Source organism: Castor canadensis, chromosome 7 (genome assembly GCF_047511655.1).
Source record: "Castor canadensis chromosome 7, mCasCan1.hap1v2, whole genome shotgun sequence".
Lineage (NCBI taxonomy): Eukaryota > Metazoa > Chordata > Mammalia > Rodentia > Castoridae > Castor > Castor canadensis.
In genome coordinates, this window is record NC_133392.1 from 89,646,622 (window position 1) to 89,659,378 (window position 12,757).

The following is a 12,757-nucleotide window of genomic DNA, read 5'->3' on the forward strand; positions in this document are numbered from 1 at the left end:
TTTTCCCCCAGGGTGGTCTTTATTTTCATCCTCGTTGACTTTGACATAACTTCAGTGCTTCTCGATGTTCCCCTTAGAAAATCTACTTGCACCAAAAATAATTTAGATGGTATTGAATATTTTTTAGTGGAGAGAAAATATTTTCATCTCATTTCCAAAGCAAACTCCGTCAAGTTTCATTAGCACACCTCTGTTTTATCTACCAGCCAATCAAGTTTAAATTAATAACATTAACTTTGCTGAAATTAAATATCACCAGAACATCAATTATGGGCTGTCAGCTACTGCACAGATTTGTTTTAAGTTCACAAAAACTCAGATGAAAGCCCAAATTGGCCCTCCACATTCAATTACTAGGGAATAGAAATACCTGAAGAAATGTTCTACATTCTTAGTCATAAAGGAATTACAAATCCAAATGACATTGAGATTCCACCTTACCCCAGTCAGAATGGCTAGCATCAAGAAAACAAATGACAAATGCTGGTGAACCTTTCACACTGTTGGTGGGAATGTAGATTAGTGTAGGCATGATGTAGATCAGTATAGACTTCTTCAAAAAGCTACATAGAGAATACCATGTGATCCTGCTTTACTACCCCTGGGCATATAACCAAAGGAATGTAAGTCAGGATGCAGTAGAAACACCTGCACACTCAAGTTTATTGTAGTAGTATTCACATCAGCCTAAATGCCTGTCAACTAATAAAATGGATAAAGAAAATGTGGTATTTATACACAGTGGAATAATATTCAGCCATAAAGAAGAATGAAATTATGTCATTTGCAGGAAAATGGATGGAACTAGAGGTCATCATGTTAGGCAAAATAAGTCAGGCTCAGGAAGACAAATATCACACGTTGTCTCTTATATGTGAAATCTAGACATATATGTATATATGTTACATGAATGTATAAGGGGGCCTGTTTGTGGGGGGGAAAGTGGGAGTGGGAAAAGAAAAGTTGATGAGGGGGTAAAATATGATTGAAGTACATTGTGGTGCATGAGAATAACCCAATGAAACACACTAAAATTGAAAGGGGGTGTAAAGGAGCTAAGAAAGCAATAGAGAGATGACCAAAGTGCATTATAAACATGTGTGGAAATAGCATGGTTACTGTGACATAGCATGTTCTATATGAAATTCAGCCATGCTGTTGCATGTGAGGTAATATGTTCTCTCTCCATTGTATTCCATTGTAAAAACATACAATGTACTTGCCATCTACTGCTGGTGAACATTTGATTTATTTCCAGTTTGGGGTATTATGAATAAAGTTGCCATGGCTGTAAGCATTGATTTCAGTGGGGTGTATTTCAAGAGTGGATTGTTGGGTAAGAGGTTATACGTATATCTAGTCACCACAACTCTCCTTTGACCAATACTTTCATCAGGATGTGTCTTTTGTGACTAGACCTGACTTGAGTTTCCTTCTATGTCCTTGTAGAATCCAGTTTGAGCAAGAATACTATCAGTTCAGGGAAATTCCCCATGCTTGACAGGTGACGTCTTTATCTTGGCACATTTCCTGTAAGAACCTCATTAAGTCAGTTTCTCTAGAAATCCCTTCTTCTTCATGTTTCCTATTAGTAATTTTCTATCCACTGACCCCACCCTGCTCCTTGGTAATAAGTCCCTACTTTCTCATTGGAGCGGGAGTTAAATTAAGTTCAATGTCTCTTTTCTAGCACAGGACTCCACTGTATTACCCCTTCCACCCCATCTTAACAATGTTTGGATGTCGCAAACACTTTCTAAAGTGCTTGTACCCGTTGTTCCACGTTTTGCCCAAACATTGTGCTTTCAGTATTTTTCATTTCATCCATCCTCTTAGTGGTAGAGTCATACTGCTCTGTGGTTTTGAATTGAATTTTTCCTGATGATTAATGTTGTTAAGCACCACATACTTCTTGGCTGTGTGGATATCTTCTTTTGTGAAATGCTTGTTCAAGTCTTTATGCCCAATTTTAAGTTGTGTTGTCTTTTTCTTAGTAATCTAGAAATTTATAGATTTTGGATATTAAGTCTTTTCCTGGGTTTACGTAATGCAAGTATCTCCTCCCAGTTTGTGACTTGTCTTAATAGTTAGTATTCTTGGATGAACAGAGGCTTTGTATTTTAGTGAATCCAATTTAATCTTTTATGTGCAGTGTTTTTGTGTCATATATAAGACAGTTTTCCCAAGATCTCGAAAATATTATGACAGATTATATCCTAGAAGCTTCATTGTTTTACCTTTACCACTTTCAGCATTGTGGTATATGATCTATCTTAAATTATTTTTTCTAATGGTTAGAGGTAAGATTCAAGGTTTTTGTTTTGTGTCATTTTTTCCTATTCTGGATAGCTGATAGTCCCAGATCATTTATTGAAAAGACCATAATTTTCCTCACTGAATTACAGTTGTGCTTTTGTTGTGAATGAAGTGACTGCAGATGCACAGGTGTGAGTCTGAATTCTCTGTGATTTCCTGTTCCATTGGTGCATGTGACGATCCATTCCTCAAGAGCATCTTAATTACTGCCACTGTGGAAGTCTTGATATCTGGTAGTATAAGCACTCCAGATCAATTTTTTAGATTATTTGGGTATTTTAGGTGCATTTTTTGGGGGGTACTGGGGTTTGAATTCAGGGCCTGCACTTTAAACCACTTCCCCAGTCCTTTTTTGTGTGTGATGATTTTTTCCAAGATAGTGTCTTGTGAACTATTTACCTGGGCTGGCTTCGAATCATGATCCTCCTGATCTCTGCCTCCTGAGTAGCTAGGATTACAGGTGTGAGCCACCAGTGCCTGGCTTTTCAATATAAAACTTAAAATCAGCTTATCAATTTCAATAAAAAGCCTGATGGGTTTGGTAGGATTGCACTGGATTTATAGATCAGTTTTGAGTATTTGAATATTGAATCTGTATCTAAGGCTTATCTTTTCACTAAGTTTTATTTAATTTGTCTTAACTATAATTTGTGATTTTGGGGGTAGAGGCCTTATGCATCTTTCACTAATTTATTTCTAGGTGTTTTGTTACAGTGGCTATTGTAAGTGATATTTTTATAAAATTTCATTTTCTTTTTGTTCATTGCTGATATATGAAAATGTAATAGATTTTTATGTATCGGCCTTAAATTCATTGATCTTGCTAAGATTGCTTATTTTTAGTACTTTGTAGATTGTTTTGTATATTATACATACATCGTCATGTTATCTGTGAATTGTAACTTGTTTACTCCTTTTCCAATCTTAAATGTTGCTTCCTTTTCTTACTGCACTAGCAAGACCTCCAGTGTGATACTGAATATAGGTGGAGAGAATGGATACTTTTTTCTTGTTCTCAATCTCAGAGAACATTCCTAAGTGTTCCATATTTTACAATTAAGTATTATCCAGAAATACTTTGTAAAGACCTATATCAGATTTTAAAAATAGCCCGTATTCTTAGTTTTCAAAGAATTCTTTTTAAAAATTATTGAATTACATTAAATAGTTCATTTTTTTAATGCTTTCTTCTTTTCTTTTTTTGTCAGTATTGGCATTGAACTAAGGGCCTTGCACTTGCTAGGCAAACTTTCTACAACTTGAAGCCCCAAATGTTTCTTATGTATCTATTAGGATGATTATATAATTTTTCTTTTTTACTCTGACAATATGGTGAGCTATGTAGATTTGTTTTTCACTAGGAAGGAGCCCAGGGCCTTGCCCATGCTAGGCAAGCACTTTACTGCTGAGCTACATCTTAGAATAAATTGTACTTGGTCATGATGTAACATCCTTTTCAATTTGTTAATATTTGAGGTAGGATTTTCACATTTATGTTCATGAGAAGGATTGGTCTGCACTTTTCCTTTTCTGCAATGTCCTTGCTAAGTGTTAATATCAAGAATATTCTGGGGGGTGGGGGAGAAATGACCCAAACAATATATGCACATGTGAATAAATGAACAACAACAAAAATCAAAGAATATTCTGGTCTCATATATTGAGTTGAGAAGTGTTTCTTCTTTTTCTATTTTCTGGAATAGTTTGTATAAGACTATTTTTAATTTTTAAAATTTCCTTTGGATCTGCTGTAGTTTCATCATACAAGTTTTGAAATGCCATATTTTAATTATTACTCAGTTCCAAATATTTTTCAATTTTCATCGTGAATTCTTTTTTAATTTATAGGTTAAATAGAAGCATATTGCTTAATTTCCAAACATTTGGGACTTCTCTAACTGATCCATTACTGATTTCTAATATAATTCCCCTGAAGTCAGAAAACATACTTGGGGAATTAAGTCCTTTGGAATTTGTTCACATTTGTATTGTGCAATAGATTTATGATCTATTTTGGCAAAATCCTGTATTGCATTTGAGAAATATATATTCTGCATTTGTTGAGTATAGTATTCTATACATACCAATTAGGCCAATGTAGTTAACCATATTATTCAAATTTTCTCTATTTTTAAATCAATTTCTTATCTGCTTGTTTTTTAGTTACAGAGAGAGAGATGTAAAAACACCCAATTATGACTGTGGATTTGTCTATTTTCCCTCCCTCCCTCCCTTCCTTCCTTCCTTTCTTCCTATTCAAGATTATATGTAATTATCATTGCAACATGTCTTTCTATCTCTCTTAAGATCCCTTTCTTCATGTCTTTTTGTCATATTAGCTATGATATACTTGTATTTTTGAATACTGAAAAACTTAAAGAAAATTTAGTAAAACATAAGTATGCTAGTGCAATGCCTGGCACAAGATATTCATTCAATTAACAAAGAATCTCTATATTACGCAGGTGACAGTGTGAAGCAGAGGTGGTGCCCCCTAGTGTTGCAACTCTTGTACAGGATCTCTGGATGCCAGGACCCTTAGCCTCCACAGCGAGTGTTACACTCTCACGCCTCAGATATTGGGATATGCAGTACTTCTCTCTCACCTCAGATATTGGTATCCATTGAGCTTTGATAGGTGGCAGCAAGTGTTACAGATTTTGTGCTTTGGGGATTAGGCACAGGGTACTTGACAGCTGCAGTGCCAAGTGGTATAGCTTTCTTCCTTTGGCCAGGGTCCATTTTCATCTTTCTAGCTCTCCCCACCACTGCCAGTTCTAGCCGGGCCATTTCAGCTCTGATGCACCCCTGCTGCTGGCTCTCAGTATTGCAGGTACCGCTATTGGCTCGGCTGCTGTTCTTGCTGTTGGCCCCCATTGGCTGCCGCTGTTGCCAACTCCGCTCCTTTGGGGACTGCTCACACCACCCCAACTACTTTTGTTTCTGCTGCTTCTCTCTCTCTCTCTCTCTCTCTCTCTCTCTCTCTCTCTCTCTCTCTTTCCGTATTACCAGTTTAGCTGTTCTACTAGTGATGAAAATCAAAAGCAGGCAAGAAAGAGCACTCGAGGAAGCTTTCTTTGGATCTAATGTTGCAATACCAGAAGGCAACATAGAGGGTGTCTCACATTATATAATCAGAAAGGGTGTGATAAAGGTGGCTGCACCAATCAAGGCAGTCCCCTCATGCAAATGGAGGATTGTGTTTGTACCAGTCATGGCAGAGTCCCTGTCACAAATCATGACAATCCTTTATGCAAGTGAAAGATCTTCTACTGGGTCACCAAGGGAAGAAAGTGCTCCCTATCTGGCCTGGGTAGAAGTAGTTGCAGGGTCTTCTAGAGTTCACCAAGCCTTGGCAGCAAAGATTCCAGTGCAAGCTGCTTGCTGGGGCAGTGCCTTCAGGAGCCAGAGTCATGTTTTGGGTTCATAGGGGCTGGTAATGGCATGAGAGGATTGCAGCTGCCTGACTGGCAGTCGTTAGATCAAGGCAGCCAGGGCCCCAGGGAAGGGTCTAACAGCTGTCAATTACACTGTTCAATAGCTCCAGCCCCCAACACCATAGCTTATGTAAAGGAAAAATCAACATTAAAAGGGGCATTTACAATAATGGCTCATTATTGTCATTAACAGTCTTTAACGATGCTTAACTCCTGTCCCAAGGAAAGGTGGGCCCCTACCTTCTGTTTCACTCCTTTCCTTCCACTTATCCAGTACGTAGCTTTGGAGAGATAAATGGGAGAAAAGCTAACAAGATGGCTAGGCTTTATGTCAGACGTCATAGCATCCTGAATGCTCAAGGCATAATTTAAAAATGAGATGCTTAAGAAACAATGCCAGCTCTTTGCTATGTAGAGCCTCAATATGATTCCTGGTCCACTTCTCTTCATTTCACTATTCCACTTAGTAAGGTCATAATAAAAAAGCATTCATACATTATTGGTGGGAGAAAAAAATGGTGGAAATATTTTGGAGGGCAATATTCATCAAAATGTAAGTGGTGTTGCTTTAACGTAGCTATTTCAGTCCTAGAAATTTATCCTACAGACATGTAAGGTGCACAAGTTTTTGTGTACAAAGGACAAGCTCACACAGATTTATGAAATTATATATACAAAAACATCACATAAAGCCTACTTTACATAAGCAAGAAATTGAACTACCCAAATGCCTATTAATAAAGAAATAAATAAGCTTATTTAACCCTTATTTTATGTATTGCATCTTATATATCTATATTTTTTTAAAATAAGAACATATTATTTTATAATTGAAGTAAAATTATGAATAAAAATAAAATACTAACCAGGCTTAGGCTTGTAATCCTATCTACTAGGGAAGCAAGGATCAGGAGGATCTTGGTTTGAGACCAGCTTAGGCAAATAGTTCTCAAGAACCTATCTCAAAAATACTCAACACAAATAAGGGCTGGCTGAGTAGTTCAAGTTGTAGAGCATCTACCTGGCAAGCATGAAACCCTGAGTTCAAATCCCAGTACTGTCAAAAAATAAATAAAATTAAAACTTAATAAAATACTGGACTGAGGGCCATCACTCTGAAATCCTAACATGCAACGTAAGGATGACAGTACTGTCTTCTCTATTGTTAGTCTATTCTTCCTTTTTCTTTACCCCTCCTTTTCACTCTCTTGTTTGCCTTTTATCTGTTTCATGCTCTTGATTCTTTATTCCCATATGGGTGAGGAGGAATAGCAAATCAATTTGAAAATTATTCCTTTTGGAAGTTTGTTCATTTATATTGCTTCTGCTTCACAGAGCCTGGGAGACAGAAGCAACTGGGCAGCTTTCTCCTCTCTGTGTCTTGAGGCAATTATTCTAATAAAGCAGCTTTTTGATAAGATTCAGTGAGGGAAATAAAATGGTTACCATCTGGATCCCTCTCCACCCATCCCAGGTGTCATCTTGCTGATAATAGTCTAATCTAAGGGCAGGAGGGATTTATGGGCTAGGAATTTCTTAGGGACAAGCTCTAATCAACTCTACACATATGTGTCTATGCCCTCAAATGCTTCTCTATCATCATACATTCTGTGACCTGTGTCCCTAACTTCCATGTTTTATCTTCTCTCTTTCTTTATGCCTGATCTGGGATTTTACAACTTCCTATGATACACATGAGAAGTCAGATTATGTTTTCTTTCATAGCCTACCACTCATCTGACTTCCATCTGCCCCTACTCCCTGCATTTTGCATCCACAAATCTTAACACATAATGCAGTACCCACCCAACTTTATGTACATACTCCTTTATTTTTTCATCAGGTGACTTTTCTTTCTTTTTTTTGAAAAATAGCTCGATTAAGATATAATTCATGTGGTATACAGTTTACCCATTTAAAGTGTAAAATTGAATGCTTTTTAGTTGTTCACATAGTTGTGCAGCTATTACCACAACCAATTTTAGAACATTTGCATCATCCAAAGAAGAAAACTCCATAACCATTAATAGTTATTCTCAAATCCACCTTCCTCACCAAGACCTAGACCTTAGGTGGTCCCTTATCCACTTTAGATCTCTATGTATTTGTCTATTCTCGACATTTTTAATATTCCTCCTAACTCTAATTATGTATACTTTGGCCAACTACTTCCTATCTCTCACTAGCCCTCTCCCAACCATCCAACCCCCTAATAAGCACCATTCTACTCTACTTCCATGACAGATCTACTTTTTTTAGATCCTACATATGAGTGAGATCATGCAGTATCTCTGTCTTTCTATGCCTGGCTCACAGTAATGTTCTCTAGTCTCATGCTGGAGAACAGGGTAATCCTGGTCACAAATGAAGGGATGTGTGTGTGTGTGTGTGTGTGTGTGTGTGTGTGTGTGTGTGTGTGACTGTAATATTCCATTTATGTACCATAATTCCTTTACCTAGCCAGCCGCTGATGGACTTAAGCTGATTCCATATGTTGACTATTGTGAACAATGCTATAAACATGGGAGTGCAGAAGTTTCTTTAACACACTGATTTCATTTCCATTGACTTATACCCAATAGGAGGATTGTTGGATCATATGGTAGTCTAATTTTTAATTTTGTGAGAAAACTCCATGCTGTTTTCCAAAATGTATATTGCTATGGTTTGGATAGTAGCTTTCTCCACCACCAAAAAACTCATGTTTTGAAAGGTTGGTCCTCAGCTGGTGGCACCATTTGGGGAGGTTCTGGAAATTTTAGGAGGTGGGAACTAGCTAGAGGAAGTAGGTCACTGGGCACTGGGGCATGTCTTTGAGGTCTGCATTTTATCCTGGGCCTCTCTCTCTCTCTCTCTCTCTCTCTCTCTCTCTCTCTCTCTCTGTGTGTGTGTGTGTGTGTGTGTGTGTGTTTCTCGTTCAGAATGAGAGTAGTAGCCTCTGCTACCATGATGTTCTGTCTCACCATAGGCCCAAAGTCAATGGAGCCAAGGACTATGGACTGAAACCTCTAAAGCTGTGAGATAAAATTAATCTTTTCTCTTTTTTAAGTTGTTTTGTCAAGTATTCTGTCACAGAGGTACAAAAGTGACTAACATAGAAAATTGGTACCAGAGAAGTTGTTGCTGTTTAATAACTGGCTTAATAACCTGACTGTGTGGTTCTTAAGCCTTTGAAACTGTTTTTTAGGAGGCATTTGGAAAAGTTTGGAGAAGTAGGCTAGAAAAAGTCCTACAATGCTATAAGCAGAGAACCTAATGGTCAGTTCTGGTGGGAGCTAAGAAGACCAGAATGCCAATGTAAGTGCAAACAATAAAGACTGAGTTTTGGTAGGAACAAGGATTTTATTGTATCAATAAGGTCTCAAGCATTCTGTAAAGGACTAAACTTATTTGAAAGAATTTACCTTGAGAAGAGAGTGTCTCAGGGCACTTGGCTGGCACAGGACACCTAGGAAATGTTTTCCCCAGGATTCATTTCACTATGCTCAGCAGCCTAGGCACTCAGAGGGCAATGCAGCAATAACCCAAAAGGTCCAGCTGTCACTCTAGCTGGGACAGTTCTAGGTGTCATCTATGTAATGCTGGTTTTGCAGGTATGCAAAGTGAAATTTATGGGGTCATGGAGGCCTCTACCAAGATTTCAAAGGAAAGAATGGGAGGCCAGGCAATGTATGACAAGGAGGCAGCCTCTGAAAGGGTGAGGCATGAAGATGTGAGAGTGAAGTCTAAGCTGCAATGGAGACCATAAGGATATAAGAGATTCCAGAAACATGGAATACCTGTCTCAGAAAACCACAGGCAAAGAGTGGAGTCAACCCAAGAGCAAGGCCTGTGGGCTACAAATGGCAAGGCATGGGAGCAAGATGCCAAAGATTGTTGGAGCTCACACCATGAGACCACAGGCCCCATATGCCAGACATGGAAATACAGGACTTAGTGTTTTCCTTGTTGACTTTTGGTCTTGCTTTGGTCTGATTCTTCCTTTCTATTCTTCTATTCTTTCTATTCTCCCTGATATTCCTAACTTTTGGAATGGGAATATTTGCTCTGTGGTATCTTGGAAGCATGTAACTTGTTTTATTATATAGGTGTTCACAGCTAAGAGTTTAAGTCTCAGAGGAGATTTTGAACTGGGCTTTTGAGCAATGTAGAACTGTTAATGGCTGTGAGGACTCTTGGAGATGAACTGAATGCATTTTGAATTGTGAGAGAGGCATGAACCTTTGTGGGGGAGGGGTAGAACGTTGTGGTTTGAATATGTAGTGTTCTCCCAAAACTTTCATATATTGGAGACTAGAGGTACAATCCTGGGAAGTTCCAGAAATTTCAGGAGGTGAGACTTAGCTAGAGGACATAGTTCTCTGGGGGGGCGGGTGTCCTTGGAAACTGTAGCATGTCTTGCCCCCCACTTCCTGTTCACCATGAGGTGAATTGCCTCTGACACCCACTGCCATAGTATTCTGCCTCACCAGGGGCCCAGAATTAGCAGAGCCAAGGACTGTGAATTGAAGTCTCTGAAACTGAGAGCTAAACTCAATCTTTCTTCCTTTTATGTTGTTTTGTCAGGTATTTTGTTGCAGCAATGCAACAGTGACTAATACAGCTTTACTAATTTACATCCTCACCAGTAGTGCATAGAAGTGTTTTCCTCTATTGCATATCCTCGCCATCACTGGTTATGCTTTGTCTTTTTTTATAATAACCATTCTAAAAAGTGTGTGTGAACTGGTATCTCAATATTTTATCTGCATTTCCCAGGTGGTTAGAATGTTGAGGATTTTTTCATATACCTATTAGCTACTTCTGTGTTTCTTATGAGAAATGTCTACTCAGGTCTTTTGTCCATTTTGTAAATAAGACTATTCCTTTTCTTGATATTGAGTTGAATTCCTTGTACTTACAATTTTTGAAAATTAACCCCAGGTCTTAATCTGTTTTCTGTTGATGTAACTGAATACCCCACACTGGCTAATTTATAAAGAACAGAGTTTTATTTAAGCTGTGGCTCTGGAGGCTGCAAAGTCCAAAAGTATGGCACCCTCATGTGTTTGGTGTCTGGAAAGGACCTTCCTGCTGCACCATAACATGCTGGAGGGCAGCACATGGTGAGTTAGAGCCAAAGTGGCTTCATACCAGATTCTCTCTTCAGACAATAGGCTAGCCATTAATGAAGGCAGAGTGCTTGTGACTTAATCACTTCTTAAAAGTTCAACTTGGTACCACCTCTTAATACTTTAAAGTGGGAATTTAAATTTCAACATGAATTTTGGTGGGAGCATTAAAGCCATAGCACTTCTTATCAGATGTCTCTAAGTCATCCCATAGTACCTGTGGGGGATTGGTTCTAGAACTCCCTGAGGATACTAAAATCTATAGTGGCTCATGTCCCTTATATGAAATAGTGTAATGGTATTTGCATATAACCTATGCACATTCTTTTGTTTACATTAAGTGATCTCCAGATTTCTTGCAATATTTAATAAAAATTAACAACTTTGTAAGTAGTTCTTACACCAAATTGTTTAGGGACGAACAAGAAAAAAGTTCACACACATTCAGTACAGATGCAATTTTTCTGAATATTTCTGATCCACAGTTGATTGAATCTGCAGATGTATAACTCACAGATAAGGAGGGCTGACTGTCATTTGCAAACATTTTCTCCCATTCTGCAAGTTGTCTCTTTGCTCTGTTGTTTGTTCTCTTTGCTCTGTTGATTGTTCTCTTTGCTGTGCAGATGGTTTTTAGTTGAAGTTAGGTCCACTTTTCAAACTTTGCTTTTAAAATCACATCCAAAAAATCATTGCCAAATCAATGTCATAGAGCTTTCCCCCATGTTTTCTTCTGGTGGTTTCATAGTTTTGATTCTTACATGTAAGTATTTAATTCATTTAAGTCTATTTTTATATACAATGAGAGATACAGGTCTAATTTTATTCCTGTGTATATAGATAGCCAGTTTTCCCAGCATTATTTATTGAAGATAGTTATTTTTTCCATTGTAAATTCTTGACCTCTGTTGAAAATAAGTTGACTATAAATGTATGTGCTTATTTCTGGATTCTTTATTAGTCTGTGTGTCTGTTTTTATTCTTGTACTCTGCTGTTTTGTTTACTATAGCTTTGTAGAATTTTTTAAGTCAGGAATATGTTGCCTCTAGCTTTGCTCTTTTTGGCCAAGATTGTTTTTGCTACTTGGGGTCTTTTGTGGTTTTGTATGAATCGCTAGGTATGGTGGAACACTCCCATAATCCCACAAGAGGCGTAGGTAGAAGTATCACAGACTTGAGGCTGGCCTGGACAAAAAGCAAGACCCTATCCAAACAAAAGAAAAATCCAAACTAAAAAGAGTAGAGGGCGGGGGTGGAACTAAAGTGGTGGAGTGTGGGCCTGGCAAGCCCAAGGCACTGAGTGCAAAACCTAGGAGTGAAGAAAAGAAACAAAAAAGAAAAGATAAGAAGGAAGAAAAAACACAGAAGCAACAACTTAGACATCTTCACTATAATCAGCAATGAATCTTGGCTTCTAATTTTTCCTGCTATCATTTCATAAGTGAAAATGAGAAAGCTAAAAAGGAAGACGACAAACTGTTTGAAGGGTTCCAAACCTTGATAGCCTTCTTGCTTCTTTCCAGAGAAGCCAAACTAAGATGGCTAGAGACAGTTTAAAATGCTGTTTTCCACGGCATTCTGTTTGTAGGTGCTAGCACCCCAAGCATGTGACAGACTGGAATGGGGCAGGATAGCTTTTCATGATGGTGGATATATTAACACGCTAATGTATACTGCTTCCTAGTTACTTACAAATAGTCTGTATTCACTAACAGCAAATGAAACAAGTTACCTATAAATTATGGGAACCGTACACATCGCAGATAAAAATTTCCCAAAGTAGCACAACTTTGTAAGCATGTAGCGTTCTGTGAGTTTTAAAATTTCAGTCCTAATGATACTCAAAATAGTAGGGCATAACTTTGTTTTCTGTAAGTAATTATGATGAAAAAT